Source organism: Chrysemys picta, chromosome 3 (assembly GCF_011386835.1).
Source record: "Chrysemys picta bellii isolate R12L10 chromosome 3, ASM1138683v2, whole genome shotgun sequence".
Taxonomy (NCBI): Eukaryota; Metazoa; Chordata; order Testudines; family Emydidae; genus Chrysemys; species Chrysemys picta.
This window is the reverse complement of record NC_088793.1, coordinates 62,959,117-62,980,048: the sequence shown is the minus strand read 5'-3', so window position 1 is coordinate 62,980,048 and position 20,932 is coordinate 62,959,117.

The window sequence follows — 20,932 nt, the reverse complement described above, 5'->3', positions numbered from 1 at the left end:
TGAATAAGAAAAGGAAAAAATGTTTAATAGTCTATTTTATTTTTAGTTGGGTAACCAAAAATGCACTTTAATTAGGTTTCAGAGTAGCAGCCGTGTTAGTCTGTATCCGCAAAAAGAAGAACAGGAGGACTTGTGGCACCTTAGAGACTAACAAATTTATTAGAGCATAAGCTTTCGTGGACTACAGCCCACTTCTTCGGATGCATATAGAATGGAACATATATTGAGGAGATATATATACACACATACAGAGAGCATAAATAGGTGGGAGTTGTCTTACCACCTCTGAGAGGCCAATTAATTAAGAGAAAAAAAACTTTTGAAGTGATAATCAAGCTAGCCGAGTACAGACAGACAGTTAGATAACAAGTGTGAGAGATTCAATGTTTGTAATGGCTCAACCATTCCCAGTCCTTATTTAAACCGGAGTTGATTGTGTCTAGTTTGCATATCAATTCTAGCTCAGCATACGTCCGGATTTTCCCGGACATGTCCGGCTTTTGGGGGCTCAAATCCCCGTCCGGGGGGAAATCCCCAAAAGCCGGGCATGTCCGGGAAAATCGGGAGGCTCGGCCGGGGCCTCTTTGTCCGGGGCCGGGGGCATGGTGCAGGGGGCCGGGCTGGGCGCGGGGCCGGGAGCCGGGGAGCGCGGTGCCGGTCCGGGCCCGCGGAGCCGGGTCGGGGAGCCGGGGGGTGCGCCGGGGTCGGGGAGCTGGGGAGTGCGCCGGGGTCGGGGAGCCGGGCTGGGAGCCGGGGAGTGCGCCGGGGTCGGGGAGCCGGGGCGTGCGCCGGGGTCGGGGAGCCGGGGTCGGGGGGCCGGGAGCCGGGGAGTGCGCCGGGGTCGGGGAGCCGGGGCCGGGAGCCGGGGAGTGCGCCAGGGTCAGGGAGCCGGGGTCGGGGAGCCGGGCTGGGAGCCGGGGTCGGGGAGCCGGGGAGTGCGCCGGGGTCGGGGAGCCGGGGCCGGGAGCCGGGGAGTGCGCCGGGGTCCGGAAGCTGGGGAGTGCGCTGGGGTCCGGGAGCCGGGGTCGGGGAGCCGGGGGGTGCGCCGGGCCGGGAGCCGGGGTCGGGGAGCCGGGGGGTGCGCCGGGCCCGCGGGGCTGGGAGCCGGGGGGTGGTCGGTCGGGGCCGGCACCCCAGGGCCCGAGCCGACCCAGGCTGGAGCCGTGGGGGGACCAGCCTGGGCCGCGCCTCCTCCCCCCCCCCTTACCTGCTTCAGGCTTCCCGCGAATTAAATGTTCGCGGGAAGCAGGGGAGGGGGCGGAGACTTTGGGAGGGGGCGGGGTTGGGGAGGGGGCGTGGGCGGGGCTGGGGCGGGGCCGGGCCCCCGGGGAATGTCCTCCATTTGGAGGCACAAAATATGGTAACCCTACTTTAATCTCAGGAAAATGGCCAGTCATTTTATACTATATTGATCACATATGTATATAAATATATCTTATAAATCAAGGTGAACAAAACTAAAATTCTGAATGACGAACTTTGGACATTTTAAAATAACCTCTGGAAAGGTCTTTCCATAGAACAGAAAGAGTTTAAGAGCCTGATAGGAATTCTTCCTTAATCTCTCAAAAGTTGCAAAAATTGACAACTTTTCTCAAGCAAAAACTTAATACCCCTTTAATTTATTATAAGCCATTTAATAATTCACTCTTTGCTCAAATGCATTAATATCATTTCATGCCTCCACTTCAACTGAAAGTCCATTCTTCTTTCCACCACTATCCCCGTAAAATGTGTTCACTTTAACTTACTTTTCCTAGTTGTAGCCCAACAGGTGAGCAATCAGAAAAAGAATAAGTATTATATATACAATAATTGTATTATTCTTTTGTCCACCCTCTATCCTCCCAACAGAAGAAAAATGTCAAACTTGGCTACTCTCCCACTTCGTACGTCATCGTCATAAAATATCTCACAAAACTAGGTGTGAGTATTGCACAGAGGAAGATCCAAGAGGTGAGAGTGAGGGTGGGGCCATAAAGGGGAAGAGCAGAGAAAGTGAAGAAAAGCTTGTATCGTGTAGAAGTAGTGGTGGAAGAATAAGGAGAAGAGAATTTCCAGGATTTTGAAATTTTTGCTTTATGGCTATAAATGTTTTGTTATAGCACTAGAGCTTGTTTGGAAATATATTTTCCAGGGAAATTTTAAACAAGAAGTGTTTCATTTTTGTCTATTTTTTTCTTCAAAATTGTTAAAAGTAATGCACACTGGAAAAAAATAATTCCAACTACACATATATAACGACAGCGTTAAATTAGTTATTATCACTCAAGAAAGATATTGGAGTTATCATAGCTAGTTCTCTGAAAATTTCAGCTCAATGCATAGCAGCGGTCAAAAAGGATAACAAAATGTTAGGAACTATTAGGAAAGGAATAGAAAATATCATATCACTACTATATAAATCCATGGCGCAGCTACATGTTGAATACTGTATCCAGCTCTGGGTGCCCCATCTCAAACAGGAAATAGTGCAACTGGAAAGATTGCAGAGAAAGGGAACAAAGATGATCAGTGGTATAGAACAGCTTCCATATGAGGAGAGACTATAAAGATTAGGGCAAAAGCCCTAAGGTAGAAATGGTCACAGACTCGTATCCTTTGTGGGTCATGTACAGAGGGGGATACCTTGCACATACTGAATAGAGACTAGCTCCTCAGAGGCAGAGAATACAAAGTGGCATCTACGCTATGGCATGAATGTGGCCTTTGGGAGCTTACAAACTGTTAGGTGATTCCATAATCCTGACACATTTTTCAAGTTACAGTAATGTAATATGGAGGTTGGTGGAAGGCTGAAGAAAAAACAAGAGACAGACAATCTGGGGAAAGAAGGTGACAGGCCAGTTAAGTAGAGACTGAGCAAGGGAAAGGAATTTGATAGAGGTCTCTTGGTCAGATAAAACTCAATTAAAAAAAGAAATTAACAAGACAGATGTATTTTGGTCATAGATAGTCAGTCCTCAATTGGCAAGTATTTTGTTTTTTCCTGAACCAATTAGTACTAACAAGGAGGATCAAAATAGCATTGATCTAGCACATATATTTATGTAAACCACTATCTTAAAGAAACTGTTTTTACTACAGTTCTCAAATACTGTGGCGGTAGCACCCCACTGATCATGACAAGGGAACACAGAAATTAGATGAATGTGGTTAAAAGCAATCCCAGTCTTGTTGAATACTAAAGACTATGGGCCACATTTTTAAAACCAGCTTTCACTTTTATACACACAATTAGGTACAGGTGAATCGCATCATACGCGCATTTAACTTACACAAATTCAACTATACGTGCTCGGCAAAAAAAGGAACAACAAGATACCTGTAAATAGTGCAGGCGATTCCACCCAAAGAGCATATGCCCTGGAGTGAGTGTGAGATGGGAGACATGAATCTGCTGTTCCCTCAGTTGGTCTCAGTTCCCGCGTGCCACTCATAGTGTGAGCATCTCGCCACGCCAGAGTGATTCTAGTGTTTAAAGATACATATTTTTCATACAACATGGCCCCTAAATGCAAGCCAACTACTTCGCTGTTTCTTCGGTTGAGCACCAGATGATCTGTTCCAACGCTGGAGGAAAAACTGGCTGTGTTGGACTTATTGAGAGACAGTATGTCGGTCTCCAATGTGGCACGTAAATATGGCCGCAACGAATCTAGCATGCGTGTCATAAAGATTCGAGACAGAGACATTCGTCAAGCCGTGGCATCAAGTGCTCCAATAACTGCTAAGGTGACGAGCCAGGTGTGTGATAAGACTTTAGTGAAGACTGAAAAGGCATTAAACTTATGGCTGGAAGACATGAATCGTAAACGTGTGTCTATTGATGGAAACACGTTGCGAGAAAAGGCTCTTAGCCTCTACATGCTGTTCAAACCTCCTGCCGAAGAGGGACAGCCTTCTGATGAGAAGGAATTCAAAGCCAGACAAGGTTGGCTTAACAGTTTTAGGAACTGCTTCAACCTGAAAAATGTGCAGACTACTGGTGAAGCTGCATCTGCCAATGAAGAGGCAGCAAAAGCCTACCCCGAACAATTAAAGAAAATCATAGAAGAAAAGGGCTATCTTCTGGAACAAGTTTTTAATGCTGATGAGACTGGGCTCTTCTGGAAAAAAATGCCCAACTGCACTTACATTTCAAAATCAGAAAGACACGCCCCTGGCTTCAAAGCAGCTAAAGACCGTGTTGTTTTGTGGCAATGCGGCTGGGCATTTAATAAAGCCAGGCTTGCACTACAGGGCTGCAAATCCCTGTGCCCTAAAAGGCAAGAACAAAAAATCTCCTTCCTGTGTTCTGGCAATCAAATAAAATGGTTTGGGTGACAGCAGCATTATTTCTGGATTGGTTCCACAAGTGTTTCATTCTGGAGGTCAAGCAGTACCTCGAAGAGAAAGGACTTGACTTTAAAGTGTTGCTGATCATAGACAATGCTACTGGCCACCCTGCAGCACTCCGGTTTGAACATAATGACGTTGAAGTAGTCTTTCTCCCCCACCCCAATACCATCTCCATCCTCCAACCTCTCGACCAAAGCATGATTCGCTATTTCAAGGCCATGTACACGAGGCTTACGTTCTCACGGATATGTAGTGCTATGGATGCTGATCCCAATCTTAATGTGATGGAGTGTCAGAAGTCCTTCAACATTGCCAATTGCATCACTTATATTAAACAGGCAATGGATGCAATCAAGCCAGAAACAGTCAATGCATGTTGGCGAAATCTATGGAAAGAATGTTTGAATGATTTTAAGGGTTTCCCGACCATTGACAAAGAAGTGAAATGCATTCTTCAGGTGGCCAGGCAAGTGGGTGGTGATGGCTTTGTCGACATCCTTGAGGAAGAAACTGAAGAATTAATTGAGAGCCATAGAGAAACATTAACTAAAGAAGAGTTAGAGGAACTGATAAAATTGTCTACAGAAGATGAAGATGATGATGACGAACAGGAAGAGCCAGCAAGTTGGAATCTTCATAAATTTGCTGAAGTATTCCAAGCAGTGAAACACTTGAATGATTTAATTTCTGAATACGATCCCTCTATGGAACGAAGCCTCAAAATCACACGTAGTATTATGGACTATTTGAGACCGTATCAAGAAATGTTTGAGCAGCTCAAGAGACAACAGCGACAGTTGCCGATCACCATGTTTTTCAAGGAAAAACAACCAGCAGCAGATGAGCCTACGCAATCAACTTCGAGCTGAACCAGAGCCAACCACTTTGTCTACGACTCGCTCTCCGTCACCCAAGCTCTCCGTCAACCTCCGTCTCCTGAATCGACATCAAGCCCCGACGACCCCCTGTAATTACCCCATAATTAAAAATACAGTACTCTAAAATTATATTTTACATATGTACTCTTTATGGGTGATTTAAGGGATTTTCAAGGGTAATTTTGACTATACGTGATTTTCGCCTTATGTGCTGACTTTAGAACCTAACCCCTGTGTAAGATGCGACTCCACTGTACTTACATGTCTAAATGCTATGATTGCAAATAACTGCAGGTGCAATCTCATCTAATCATAGGCACAAAATGCAAGGTTTGGCCCATTAATTTTAGATGTATCTTATATCCACAGACTCTATTCTGGACAAGAATAGAAACATATTTTAAAATATTCAGATTAAGAAAAACTGCTTTATTTAGCAAAGAGCTCAGAGAGAAAAGGGGAGTCATGACAGTATGTTGGCCTAAGTCACAAGAATGGATTGCACAAATGACAGGAGTGGAGATTAGAAGCAGGAACATAATAGCTTTCTATTTGGAGGCCCTTACAAAATGGTTGTTTTGTAGACCAGCCTCTTCTCCTGCCTGTTCTGCTGCTAGTTTGTAATCATCATTGCCCTTCTGAGCAATTCATTAGATTTAGGAAGTGGTGTTCGAGACTGAGGCAGGTGTGAAGGAACTTTATCCTCTTAGTGGCAGTGCAGGTTAACATTCCTTTATAGTACATGTCACAGTTTTGAGTAGACATGTTATTGCATGTGACATGTTATTGCAAATAATATTGTCAAGTTTAGCCTTTTTGCCTCTTTGCAAATTATGCATGAGCCCATCTTGATTTCTGTAAATGTATTTCCTTATCCTTAAGTAGTCACTGGATAGTTTAAATGAACGGTTATAAGCATGAAAGAGGGTCAATTTTTATCAATTTGCCAAGGTGCCAGTTAGATTTTAAAGCTGAAATCTAACAAACTAGATTTGCCAATTGGATAAGTGGTATAGCCAATATAGAATGGAATCTAAATAGAATAACCCCTTTTTACTGAGTCCAGGAAGTATTAGCATATTAATTTTAATGCTGGCTTCTTCTCAGGTAAATTTAAACAACATTTCTCAAGTAAGGATAGTTGGTAATTCTTAACCAACCAACAATTTATTAATTTACACAGAACCACATTAATATACAATCACCAATTCACCACTCAAGTGTAGACAAAGCCATTGTTCTAGGTTTCAGAGTACTATACATAGAATACAATCTTGAAAGCAATTATCACAGACCAGAGTTGAGACTCAGCAGTTACATCAAGGAACAATGCAAATTACCAAGATTTCTTATTACATTTACTTATGATCACCAATTTTTTATTATCTAAACACATTTATCACACTTACAAGGATGCACTGAACTGTAAGGCACTTTTTAAGAGCTGTTTGACTGGATTGGTCCAAAGGGGACAAGTTTAGAATATCAAAAGCAATTGCTTGAAGTTGCTGTTTTCAATCTTAGGCCAGTTTGCTTGGATTTACAAAAGAAATTAAAATCTAAAATATGGTTACTTGAGGTCTCACTAGAGAGTGCAGTCTTAGGCCTTGTCTACACTATGGGGAGGGTGGAGATTGAGCTAACTTCAGCTATGTGACTAACATAGCTGAAGTTGACATACTTAGATCTACTTACAGCAGGGTCCACACTATGCTATGTTGATGGGAGACACTCTCCCGTCGACTCCCCTTGCACTTTTCATTCAGGTGGCGTACAGGAGTCGATGGGAGAGAGAGAGATCTGCGGTTGATTTAGCAGGTTTTCACTAGACTCACTAAATCGACAGCTGATGCATTGATAGCCGCGTGTCGATCCCCCGGTAAGTGTAGACAAGCTCTTAGCAAGATAGTCTGAAACAGAAAGGGAAATACAATATTTAAAATGAAATCTCACCACTTCTTATCTTCTTAACTGTGGGGTGGGGTAGAGTCATTTCCATATGTTTGATCCAGGTGTTAGTCTCATTTAGGATCCTGTAGCTTCTTGCTGGATTCAGCCAACTCTCTGGAGCACATGGTGACCTCAGTTTTATATACCCTAGTTTCAGAGGTCTATGGAGGGGCTCATCCTCTAATTCCTACTGGACACATGCCAAGTGAGTGCTCAGATTTTAACTTTCTGTTTCTCTGCTGCTTCCATTGGTATCTTGTAAATGAGTTGATGCATAACAAATTGCCTCTCTGCTTTTCTTATTGGAGGCTTTTTATGTTTGATTCATTTCAATGATTTCATTATTAGCCCCTTGTATCAACTGGGATCCCCCTGTTAAGTAATTTGTCTTAATATTCCAAAGTAACATCTTGTTTATATCTTTCAAAATTCCTTCTTGCTTATGCCAGCCAATTCCTCTCTTCTAGAGTGAAACAATGTACAATGAAAACTAACAAAATCCCTTATCTTTAGGGCCCTCCATGGATACAAAAATTTAGATCTGCATCCGATCTACATCCACGAGAATCAACTTATATCCAACCCGCAATCTATACTCCACCTTTTATCTGCATCTGCACCAGCACCCTATCTTCCTGTGCCTCTCAGAAGGAGTGTCTGTGTGCATGTGTGCACACACTATAAGAAAGCTATATGACTTAATAAATGCACGTATTAGTGTTAAACATCTTATTATACAACAGACATCAGAACAAATAGCTTTTTACATAAAAAAAATAATAAAATACATGTCTCAGGTTAATAATGCTCAAAATCACAAACTGAACTATAAAATAAAAGATAGCCTTAGGGTTGGTTTCCCCCCCATAGCAGTTCATGTGTTGAGGAAATTAGCATTGCGTTTCAATCCAGATTCCTGCCCTTATCACTCAGGGTTTGCAGTCTTCTCCCAGCAGCTGTAAGTGTCAGTCTCCAAGCTTCCTGCTCAACACTTCTTGCTGTGGTCTGCTATATTCCATTGATTTAAAGCCCTTCTGAGGTCTTAATCAATAAAGCTGTTTGCTGTATGTGGTGCAGTTACTGGTGATGTCGAGAAAAAAAATGCCATGCTGATGCAGCAGTAACTGAAGCGGATGATACTCTAAGTCCAGATAGTGCAAGGGTCAAGGAGTCTGTCCTCTCTGTGGAAGCATGCCAGGGGAATACTATCGCAGGGCTAGAGTGGTTCATTTTTTGCCAGGGCTGAGCCCCGGCACCTCTTGGCTTGGCAGGTCATCCTCTGCGCCCCCCTCGGGGGGCTGAGGTGGGGTAGCAAGGAGCAACGCCAGGTGCTCTGAGACTCTAGGTCAGTTTCCCCATGTGGGCTCAGAAGCGGGGGTGCAGGGGCTGTCTGGCCACCCAGCCAGTTCCAGGGTTTACCAGGGCTGAGCCCTGGCACCTCTTTCAATACAAATTAAAGCACTGTAGGGCTAACTACCAGCCCTGAATTGTCTTCCTCGGGACAGCTGATTTTCTTTGCAATATTACTGTGTAAAAACATCATTCACCACTTCTGGCTTTAGTGAAGTATGATTCTCATTAATTGTGTGACCAGAGACTGAGAAGGCTCTCGGAGGGTGCATGTGACGCAAGAATGGAATACCATGCAACTCGACTGAGAAGGGGAAAGTTGTGCTTGTGTAGTCTCCGCCATGCCAGCAGTTACACATTTTCATTCTCTCTCTGTTTCAGGGTAATATACTTTGGCACTTCATCATAGTCATTTCCACACTTGCTATTTGAATCCTTAGACTCTGTATGTGACCATTTTGTCTCCTTTGATGATATTGTCTGTGTAGAGCTGACGAAAGCAGCATAAGATTCATTGCAGGAGAAAAATATTCCTGCAATGAGACAAACTCCTTGGTCGCTTGATAAAATTCCTGTCTCTCCTCTTCAGTGAAAACTTTCATTCCCTTCATTTGTGGGTGCAGGAAAACCACTACTCTGTGCATAGGCTTGATATCAAAATGTTTTTGATGAGACATATTAAGCCTTTGGATTTGAGTTGACAGATACTCTACATCAATGGTAGAAGGATGGAGATGGTTTTTCAGCCTTTCGTACCAAATGGGCACCAAGTGGAAAGTGGGCTGTCATGATTGCTCCAGCGCATTTCATGCTTCCTTGAAGGGCTACAGGAACCCTATTAAAATGTTCAAAGTGTTGTGGTCAATGCTATGAATGAGCTGAGTATCCCCCTTTTCTGCAAAATTTCATATATTCTGTCCCACTGCTACTGGAGTGTCTTAAAACATGAGTAGTTTGCTGTTCCATCATGTTTCTACATCTCCTTTCAGAGACTTCTGCAGTCTGCTTTGAAGTCCAGAACTCCTGAAGTAAGTAACTAGATTTTGCCTTGTGTGGATCAGATTGGTTACTGCTTCCTCTTTCTGGTTTGGCAGCGTGCTCTAGTATGGTATTTATAGTGTGCGCTGAACAGCTTATTCGCACATAGGACTTGAGGGCTGCAACCATGTTCACTCCCCGGTCCATAAGAAAACCACCTGGTTGGTAATGCTGTGTATATCAAATCTTCTGAGGGCTTGAATAACAACCAAATGAATGTTCTCTGCAGTTTTTGGTTTCCCACTGTCAAACTGAGTCACACAAAGCACCCGCTATACTATTCCAAAAACTGTTATGGCTCCATGTAATGAACATTTACTCCCAAATAGTCAACTTTTCTAGAATCGTCCATCCACAGATCGAGGGTAACCCCTCCACCCACTGTGCCAAGAATGTTTTTCAGCTCCGTGAACATTTGTTTTTAATTCTGCCACAAGTGCAGCATGCTGGGTTAATGTTGTGGAATGTGGTATTAGCACATGTGCATCCATTTGACCGTATTTGGCACCTATGTTAATCAAACATTGAGAATATGCAAGGAATCCCTCACCGCTAACAGATATAAGACCTTTTGAGGTAGTTGCTACAAACTTCAATAATTCCAGAGTCGCAGTTGTCTTCATGTCTCGTTTGATAGTGACACATTTCTTAGTGAATAGCTTCTGCAAACTGGATCCCAATTCCGGTCAACATTTATTGTTAAGTAAGTTTGAAGTACTGGTTTTATGGCTAGTAAAAGCACAGACTTTTTTGCATGCAACATATTCAACATGCAGTATCTCTGTTTTCACCAGTAAGAAATCTGAATGTATTCCAAATTGGTGATTTGCATTTTCTCATTTCCCTTCAAACTGTATGCACCAGTACTTAGAAATTCAAAATAAAGTTTCTCCACTGACTTTTCTGGAGACAACTGGCAAGGAAGTGCAGAGGGGTGATGCAGTGACTATTTCAATTCATGCTGACGAACTGACACTGCAATTTAAAAACAAAGTGAACTTTCACCAGTGTTAGCTGGATCTGAATAATTATATCTGCATCTGATCTACAAACATGGTGAATACCACTTCATCCTCATCCATGGATGCAGATACCTGCAGATTTTCAGGGCTCTACTTATCATCCAAATCTGGAGGACATACTCCATAAATTCTTTGATTGTACACATTATTTAGGACTTGCAAGAGAATAAGAGACATTGTCTATATAGAAGGATGCAGATTTGACTCACAAGATGAACAAATGTCCAGCTTCTAATTTGGGGTGAAAGACAGACTATTCATGGTTAAGGATAAGATTGTGTCATAGAGGTCACGGATTCCATGACTTTCAGATATCTCCATGACATTTTCCACTTCATCTTAGTGAAAGTCTCTCACATGATGTGAGCTATTTCTTACTGTCTTTACTTTTTAATTGGATCCTATTTTTGGCTAAACCAAATTGCTGCTCTCCTGCTGCCCATCTCTGAAAGCAGTACTACCACTAGCAGCAGTGTCGAAGTAAGGGTGGCAATACCGCGACCCCCCTGCAGTAGCTTTGTGACCTCACTACAATCCCCTTTTGGGTCAGGACGTCCCTGGTTACACCACCATGAAATTTCAGATTTAAATATCTTTAAAATCCAAGGACCTTGAAATTTACCAAAATGGATTGTGAATATGGCAGGGCCCTAGTTATTTTACCACAAAAAATGTGACTGAAAGTGGAGGGAATGTGCTTGAAGTATGATGTAAATACCAAATGTCTAGTCATAAATAGAATGAATGATGATGTTTTATCCTGGGTATTTTGCAAACTAGTTCAGAATTAAATCAAACAATGTAAATTTGGAGTCTTGAGTGCATGATAAAGATGTTCTTTATTTGGCAGGATAAATTTTACTTCCATATTTTAACCAGAAATTCATTTACAGTTGCATACATTTCATTTGGACAGCGGCAGATGTTGGTGTGATGTTGCACCCCATAAGGCTTTATGGAAATATGCGTATGAATGTATATGACATAACTTGAATATGTTTTATGCTGCTTATGCAATGCAACATATCTATGTAAAGGTTACGATCTACTGAATATATTCATCCTATTTGTATACATGTGTCATTGCTGTATTCAAAGTAACAAAGATTGGCTGTATACTTGCTTGATTTTAAGTAGCCTTAGTAAAGCATTGGGTCAGCTTCTTCAGAAAGGAATGTGCAAATTAAGTGCCCAGTCAAGAACCACTTAATGAACAATGGAGCTTGGAAGGCTCCAATCTATACAAGAAGTCTTTCTGATAGCATGTGGGCAATGGCTGCTGCCTGTAAAACCTGAGTCATGCAAGTACATGTGACTTGCCCATGTGACTCCAAAACTCCATCTTGGAGCTGGACTTTGCATAGGAGAGAGGAGGGAGTCTCCACCCACAAGAGAAAGTCTATTTAAATCCGTGGGAGACACCTCCATTTTGTCTTCAGCTGGCTCAAGAGATAGCCTTTCCACCCCGAAGGATACCTGAAAGAAACTGGAACAAAAGACAGTAACTACAGGGAGTGTGAGTGATTGCTGCACCCAGACTAGAAGGAAACTTGTCTGTAAAAGGAAGCTTACTGGAACACCTCTGAGGGTGAGGTTGTATCTGTATTTAGTTTTCTCACTGTATTAGGCATAGGCTTGTGTGTTTTATTTTATTTTGCTTGGTAATTCACTTTGTTCTGTCTGTTACTACTTGGACCCACTTAAATCATACTTTCTGTATTTAATAAAATCACTTTTTACTTATTATTTAACCCAGAGTATGTATTAATACCTGGGGGAGGGGGACAAACAGCTGTGCATATTTCTCTATCAGTGTTATAGAAGGCGAACAATTTATGAGTTTACCCTGTATAAGCTTTATACAGGGTAAAATGGATTTATTGGGGGTTTGGACCCCATTGGGAGTTGGGCATCTGAGTGTTAAAGACAGGAACACTTCTTAAACTGCTTTCAATTAAGCTTGCAGCTCATGGGATGTGGTTCAGACCTGGGTCTGTATTTGTGGCCAGCAAGCGTGGCTGGCACAACAAGGCAGGGCACTGGAGTCCCAAACTGGCAGGGAAAGCAGTGGCAGAAGTAGTCTTGGCACATCAGTTGGCAGCCCCAAGGGGGTTTCTGTGATCCAACCCATCACAGTTGGCATATTAGGTGAACATCATCTAGGGGTTTGGGATTAAAAAAGGATTATATAGAAAATCGTATAGAATAAGCTGTTAGCAAAGAAATAACATCTGGGAAATTCAGTAAAGGCAAACATAATATTAAATTTCTTCCCTTTCTGATTGCTACTGAAATGCTGGAAATGGAGAAATGCATTATCTTAGAACTAAGGGCCCTACCCATTCATATGGCAGCTGCCCACAGATGCTGCATAGGCTTTTGAGGGTCCACAGCCAAGGACCCAGGGAAGTATCTTATTACAGCAATGCCAAGGGCTAGCCAAGCCCAATTTCCTATAGACTGGAATCAGACTCATGGGAATAACATCAGGGTACTCCATTCCTCAGACAATCTAATCTAATTCTATAGGGTTAAAAAGATAAAATTGTACAGAAACAAGCCACTTTATAGCAAGGGAAATGGCTTGCCCAATATACAATCTGCTAAAGAAGGAGGTACATAAGTTCTTTGATCTACAGTGGCCAGAATGCAATCCTCGGACACTTCCTAATGTAGGAACAGTAACTACAGAGTAGCCCTCCTCAGACAGCTAAAGCTAAGATTCTGTCATGGTTATTTTTAGTAAAAGTCACAGACAGGTCATAGGCAATCAACAAAAATTCACGGAAGCCATGACATGTCTGATTTTTGCTGATACAGCTCCATGATTTCCCCTGCCACCATGGTGGCTAGGAGCTGTGGGCTTCCCCCTCTGCCCAGGGCACCTGGAAGCTGCAGGGAGGCTCCCCTCTGCCCATGGCAGCTGGGAACTGCAGGGTGACCATATTTCCCAAAGAGAAAACTGGACATCCTTCCCACTGCGCAAGGCTGTCACCTATCGCTGGTACCTTGAGGAGGGCCCCTTCAGGAGTCTGTCACCTGTTGCTTAGACCTTGCAGGGGGCTCCCTGTCACTGCTGTTGCCGGAACCCTGCTAGGGCCCCACTGGCTGCCAGTTGGAGTCCCCCACAATCCCTGGGGCTGAAGCAGAGAATGTCATGGAGGTCTCTGAAAGTCACAGATTCCGTGACTTCCATGACCTCCATGACATAAACATAGCCTTACAGATAGCAAACTACTATGAGATCTTTAAACAAGATGTTATCATAGATCAGATATCTACTATTCTTACTGAAACACATTTTATTTCAGTTTAAAGATAAATAAATCTTGTTTGCAGTCAGTGGGCATGGCTGTCATGTAGTCCGAAGATTTGAAAACATGTTCAGTATTTGGTAGAAATGAGATTTCAACAACACTCTGTGATTGTTGTTTTTTCTATGTTTCAAGTGGAAATGGAAACAATACCTTGGGATAACCAGACGTGATAGAGATCAAACATACTGTTGATGTCTCTGTGAGGTACAATAGCAGCCTTATCACCCTTATTCATTTTGGCAATTCCCAGTCAGCCAACCCATGGAGCATCTTTTACAAGTAACTTCAGACATAAGTAAGTGTCTACAGGCACAGGCTGCCAATCATATTGTAAAAGTAAAGAAGAAAATTGAACAAACTAGTACAGGAAATTTTGATCAGATTGATTCCATTATTCATATAGGACTAGCAGATAGAAGAAATCAGTATGTGTCCTATGCATTCCAAGGATTATAGTTTTGTAGATTTTAAGACCAGAAGGGACCATTAGCTCATCTTGTTTGCGTGAAATTCTATGGGGTGTTGTCAAGGTCAATTACTCATGTACTTAGCTGAATAACTTGTGTTTGAGAAAGCACATCTTTCATCTTCTTACCATTGTTTCATTACAAACCCAATTTTCATGAATAACCCAGTTCCCTATTAGAGGAGCAGAGCTCTTGGGATCTGATTTCTGGTTTGAATACTTCATGGAAAGATAATTTTGATTTCATATTCCAATATTCATTTAAAATTTTCTGATCCTGTGGGTATCCCTGCCATTAAGCCATTCACTGGAATATCTATCAAACACAACTGAAGAGAATTCATTTTAGTAAATGAACCAATAATTCACTGAAAATTTCTTGCAGTATTTTCCCAGCTTTATTAGTCCCTAAATATCAAAGAGCTTTTTAAAAATATGTGGCGTGAGACACAAATAAAATGAATCTATTTCAGTAGAGACATTTGTCATTGAAGCAGATCAGCAAACCTGAAGCTAAAGAGAAGCAACTGGGAAGTTGAGAACTTTTCTGAAATAAGATTAAGAACTGTGATCATGAGAATTCATACACAGGCACCTACAGATCTCATCCTGCACCATTCATTTGGGTCATGAACTGGAACAATGGCAGCAACTGGGGTAATACCAGTTTAAAGTACAGAAATATTGTGATTATTTCCCGAACAAATGTCAGGGAGATGGCCGAATGCCTCACACCTACATATAGCACCAACCAATTACTGAAAGGTTATAAGAAAATAAACTCAAATAACTAGAAATATGGTCAAGCATATGACCTTAAGACTTTAATAGATTATTTGCAAAATATACTCTTATCCTATTCTATCCAAAATATACTATTATACAAAATATCCCTAAGTCCCTGAGAAAGATGATCCGAGTAAAATTTAGCCCACTGGAAGATAAAAGTGCCAAATTCTCTGCTGATGTAAATGGGCACAGCTACATTGACTTCAGTTTGTACTTTGAGACTTTCATTTGTCAATTATAGTGTGAAGTTCACATCTATAGAGAAGCCCTCTATCCTTACCACATACTATCCTCAGATTTTAAGAAAAAGGACTCACTCACATACAAAAATTCAATGGACTGGATGTGTATTATGGAAATTCTATTATTCTCCTGTGTGTCTTGTATCAATCTCAGCTGAAGTCAAGAATCTGTTCCAAACATGTGCTTCCAAACATGAGGTGTCTGTCAGTTTCTTTATCATAAAATGTTTATTTTTCTCTGTAGACTCATGAGATATAGCAACTAATATCTAGGGGAATAAAAACAGTTCGTTTCCAAGTATGGGGATAGGACCTGCTACAAAGTAATATATTTGCTTTGCAAGGCCAAATAGAATTAGCCATGGAAATCATAATAGCAACTGTGGGAACACTAAACAGAGTATCGTGTATGAATTCTACAATGCCAACTACTCCTGCTTTTAGTGACAGATGACATGAACAACATTATATTCATAGCTACATTTGACATTCCTAAGAATTGTATGCTTCCATTCACATTTGTAGATAAACACTCTCTTTACATGTATAGTGAAATATGATGTGGTGAAAATGCAAAACACCTGATGAAGCCACCCGCTGCGGCGCTTTTACTCACCCTGCGGTGCTCTGGGTCTTAGGCGGCACTTCGGCGGCGGGCCCTTCACTTGCTCCGGGTTTCTTCGGTGGCACTGAAGGTCCCACCGCCGAAGACCCGGAGCGCTGCCGGGTGAGTAAAAGCGCCGCAGCGTTTTTTTTTTTTTTTTTTTTTTTTAATCGCTCCCCCGGGTGAGTACAAAGGTGCCAGGAAATTGACAAGATGCCACTTGTGCTCAGTGGGGGAGTGGCCACTCCCTCCGCTTCCCTCCTAGCTATGCTACTGAGTGCCGCCCCTTTCTATTGGCCGCCCCAGGCACCTGCTTCCTTCGCGGATGCCTGTAGCCGGCCCTGATCACAACTTGTAGGCATACAAACCTTCATTAGTTAAAACTAGTATATAAATTTAAATAAAACTTTTAAAATTACTAAGACAAAGAAAAGAGTGCCTTTCCAGAACTCTAGGTGCCTTTGCCATATGTTAAAAATACTGTTGCGCTAATACAAACAAAATATTCAGCATCCATCCCCAAACCAGGGAAAATGCCACTGCAGCCAACCCTCAGTATGCAAATCCAATTCCATAGTGCTCCCTTTCCTCAAGTCCAGGAAAGGAGATGTTCTTTGCTACACAGCCTCAAAGTTTAACCCATGGTACTATTTCAGACTCAGGGTATGTTTACACTGCAAAAATAAAAAAGTATGTTTTTAACTCAGGTTAGTAACCCGTTAGCTTAATTGAGGTTAAAATTAAAGTTAAATAGATTTCAACCTCAGGCTCCACTAAAAGCTTTATCAGGAGCTGTTAACCAAAGTTTAAAGCTGAGTTGTTGTGTCTTCGCTAGTATTTTATCCTAAATTAGCTAATGCAGGTAGCTAATCCAATTTAAGAACATGGCTTTTTTTGCAGAGTTCCCCTCCCTCCCCACCCCGAGAAAATGACCAACCAGTAGGCCCCCCTCTCTTTTAAAGTTAAAAGCCTTTTATACTTTAGAAAAGGTGCCCAAATAATTTCCCCACAGATTCATAGATTCCAAGGAAAAGAATGGTCCATTGGGATCATCTAGTTTGACTTTCTGTATAACACAGGCCAGAGACCATCCCCCCAATAATTGCTGGAGAAGATTTTTTAGAAACATCCAGTCTTGATTTAAAATGGTCAGTGATGGAGAATCTACCATTACCCTGGATAAATTATAGTAATGTGGCTTTCAGAATTGTATGAAAAGCCATGGAACAACAAATATAAAGAAAGGCTCATACTGCGAGAAAATTCAAAAATAGCCCATCCTGGCTCTAGAAAGAGGTGTAAAAAGCCAAATAGCAAACGGTGAAAGTTGAAAATAGGGCAGTTAGAGAGAAAGGACACACAAGTCGCTATAGGACACCACTAGGTCTGCTACAGTTAAAGTTAAAAACAGCTTTCTGTTTAAAGCTTGACTCATCTAAACGCTCTAAAATCCGCACAGTTATTCGGATCGCGTTGACATTCGTGTGCGTCATGGGGACATGGATATGGTTAGTATTCCAAATTTGGGGTAATTTAACTAAAGAGTCCCCTAGATACAATCCCTTGGGAAAAAACAACAACTTTTCCTAAAGTTGACAGTCTACCAGTATATTTGCCCAGACCTGGAGATAAAACCATGGCTCTGATCATAGTACAAGGGTCTTACTCACTTGAGGTTTACCATCAGAAAGTGCATGGCACCCACTATTCCTTTGTTATTAGCAAAATAGTTCACTTCTTCAGTTAGTTTTGTGCCTAAGGCAGTGGTTTTCAATCTTTTTTTTTCATTTTCAGACCCCCTCAAATTTTGAATGGAGGTGCACACTCCTTTGGAAATCTTAGACATAGTCTGCAGTCATGCAAGGGTCTGCAGACCACAGGTTGAAAACCACTGGATTACAGTGAGCACATGCAGAGAAAGAGCCAAAGAGGGCTTAGTGCCAACTTTATTCATAGGAAGTGTGTGGCTTTGGGGCAGTGGTTCTCAACCTGCGGACCGCTTGTGGCCCTGTCAGCACACAGCTGTGGCCCATGTGACATCCTCATGGCGATACAGATGGTATATATATGGTGTGGACGCGGCCCACATAGAGAGCTGCATATGCAGCCCATAATAGTTGAGAACCATTGCTCTGGGGCAATGTTGTGGCTATTCAACCTGATCATCACCCAGGTACTATGAATTCAAGCCCTACTGCAAGCAGAAATCTGAAATAAAAAAAGGCGTCTACCTCAGCTAAAGGGGATTTGTATTTTGGGGGAAATGTAATCTGAGTACAAAAGAATATTCAGAAGGCCCTAAAACAATTTTTAAAAAGAAAATAAAAATTACATATGCAAATACTTGCTGGGAGGGTAGGGAAGTTAGAGAGCAGAGAAATATGTGGGGAGGGGTTGGGGTTAAGTGAGGGAAGGGGGATAAGTGGGGATGAGAGATAGGGGAGGAGAAAGGGTTTGTGGGCCTAGTTTGGGGGAAAGGGGACATGGAGGTCAGTGGCATAGAGAGATGGGGGGGAATAGGAACAGGTGCACTTGTCAGCCTCATCTCCTTCCTTCCTCCGTGTGTGCCAAGATCTGAGAGGGCTGCCTCTAAGCCCCTCTTCCTACCTTTGAATATGTACCAGGATCTGGGGTCCCCTGCCCATCGTCGGGGGTCTGATCCCCTCATCTGACCCCCTCTTCCTACTCCCTCCCCCATGTGAACTGAGTTTTGATTAACTCAATGTTCCGGAAGGGCACAAGGTTAACTGTGGATTAACAAAGATTTTTGCCAGTCAGTGTTATTACTCTGAGCTTTGATATAAATATATAGAGTAACAAAGGCGAAAAGCCAAATATGAGAGACAAAGAAGGGGGTCTTTCCCTCTACCACCTTCCCACACTACTCTTGTACAATGCAGATGCTACTGTTGCTTGTCCCTTATTTCCCTCCCTCCCCCCTTCTGCAAGTGCTAGAATTGGTTGCTACAGCTGATGGAATGGCTGGGTGGTAAAGGATGTGTGAAGTGTCTCTTAAGCCTTTTCTGTGGCCAGCACAAATAGGCTTTCCCCTCTTGTCACAAAGGTTACAACCACAATGTTTGATGGGCTTGAAGACCCTACATATTATGTTTTTGCAACATCTGTTTCTCATTCCTTCTGAACTCTGGCATGTCTTTTGAGGATAAACTATACATTATTTACAACAAGTGATGCTTACAACAAATACACTATAACAAAAGTGTATTTTATTTACTTGGAGCAAAACACTGAGGGCCCAGTAACAAGAACATGTATGTGGTGCAAAGTGGGGGAGGGGAGGAGGATGGCTGAGCAAGTAACATGAGTTCTCCTCTTCAAATGAGCATGCAATTGGATCTGAACAAATCCTTTCCATTCAGCTTTAGAATCTCTGACTCCCATCCACTCTAAATGTGGGAAGCATTGGGGCCTTTCTGATTTTTCATATTAAGTCAAGAGACTTATACATACCAGCAGACTCTGAACAAGACTAGTAGGTCAGATTGTCAGAGGTTTTGAATAGCTTCAGAAAGCTTGTGATATTTCTTTATATACTGTAGTGAATCTCTCTTTTATTATTGTATTTTGTATGGTTTTGTATTAGACTAGACTAAACTATTAAACATTATAGATATATTCATAGCAGTTACAAAATTTAGAGCCACAGCTTGATCAATTACCCAATTAAATGTATAGAAAAATTATACTAGATTGCAAAGAATTTCACATTTTCCCAACAGGTACAGAACCTTTGATTAAACACATCAATTTATTTTAATTCTTAAGTTTTCATCTAAAGTTCTTTCTTAAGCCCCGATCCTGCAAACATATCTGCTTAAATTTTCCTCATAAGAGTAGTCCCATTTAAGTCAATAGGGCGACTAACATTTAAAGTTAAGCATGTACTTAAGTATTTGCAGGATCAGGCCATAGAGAATAAACTCTTCTGGGCATGGACTGCATCCACCTCTATAAGAATGGTCCCTTGATCCTGAATAGGCCCTTTGGGAGCTACCGTAACACCAATATTTATCAGTTGCACAAACACATAGTACATTATTTCCAAACACTGGACACTGAAATCTGATCCAGCTCCCACTGAAGTCAGCAAAAAAATTCATATTGAGTTCACTGGGTGCCGGATCAGGCTCTAATAAGGAAGTGTCTAGCAAAGCAAAATGTACCACTGATGCCCCTATAGGACATGAGAGTTGTAAAATCAACTTGAAATACAGTTAACGGTGTTTAAACAAAGTGAAACTAGTGACACTGTAGAAGAGTGTACCCACCAGTATACCCCATCATTTCTAGATACAGTGTAGAGGCTTGCCTCCTCTGGCGCCCCCTGCTGACAGCTGCTCCAGCTATGTAGTGGCCTGCTTTTTCTTGTGACTCAGCTCTCCAGCCAGGTCATGTTCAGTCCCAGCCCTTTTGGAGTAACAGAATCACACAAAACAATAGTCCAATGATCTTGCTGCAGGTTTTTGGCCTCGCTCTGGGCTCAGTCATTGATCCTTACACCCCTTGTAACAAGATGTTTTCACTTCGCCTTCCTTGTTGGCTGTCAGGGAACCCAGGTTCTCCTACTTTGGGCTCCACTCCAGGAATCTTGTAACAAACAGCTGTGGTCTGTAGTTTTACTCTGCACTCTTTGCTGTCTCCCTGAACCACTCCCTGGCTCAGCCTACCTCTAGGCCTGTTCCACAGCCGCTTTCTGGACTCACTCCTGCAGACTCTTCTCCTTTTCCCAGGCTCTGCAGAGCTCCTTCTGGTTCCTGTACCAATGGCACCTCCCAGGATTTTCTCCCTGGAGGCCTGGCTCCTGTCTGCCTCTCTCAAGGCTCTCTCTGTATCATATCTCTTTCCTCCAGAAACCCACCCCCTGGACTACCTCCTTGGGGGTCTTACTTTTTGTTAAGGTTGACCACAGAAGCG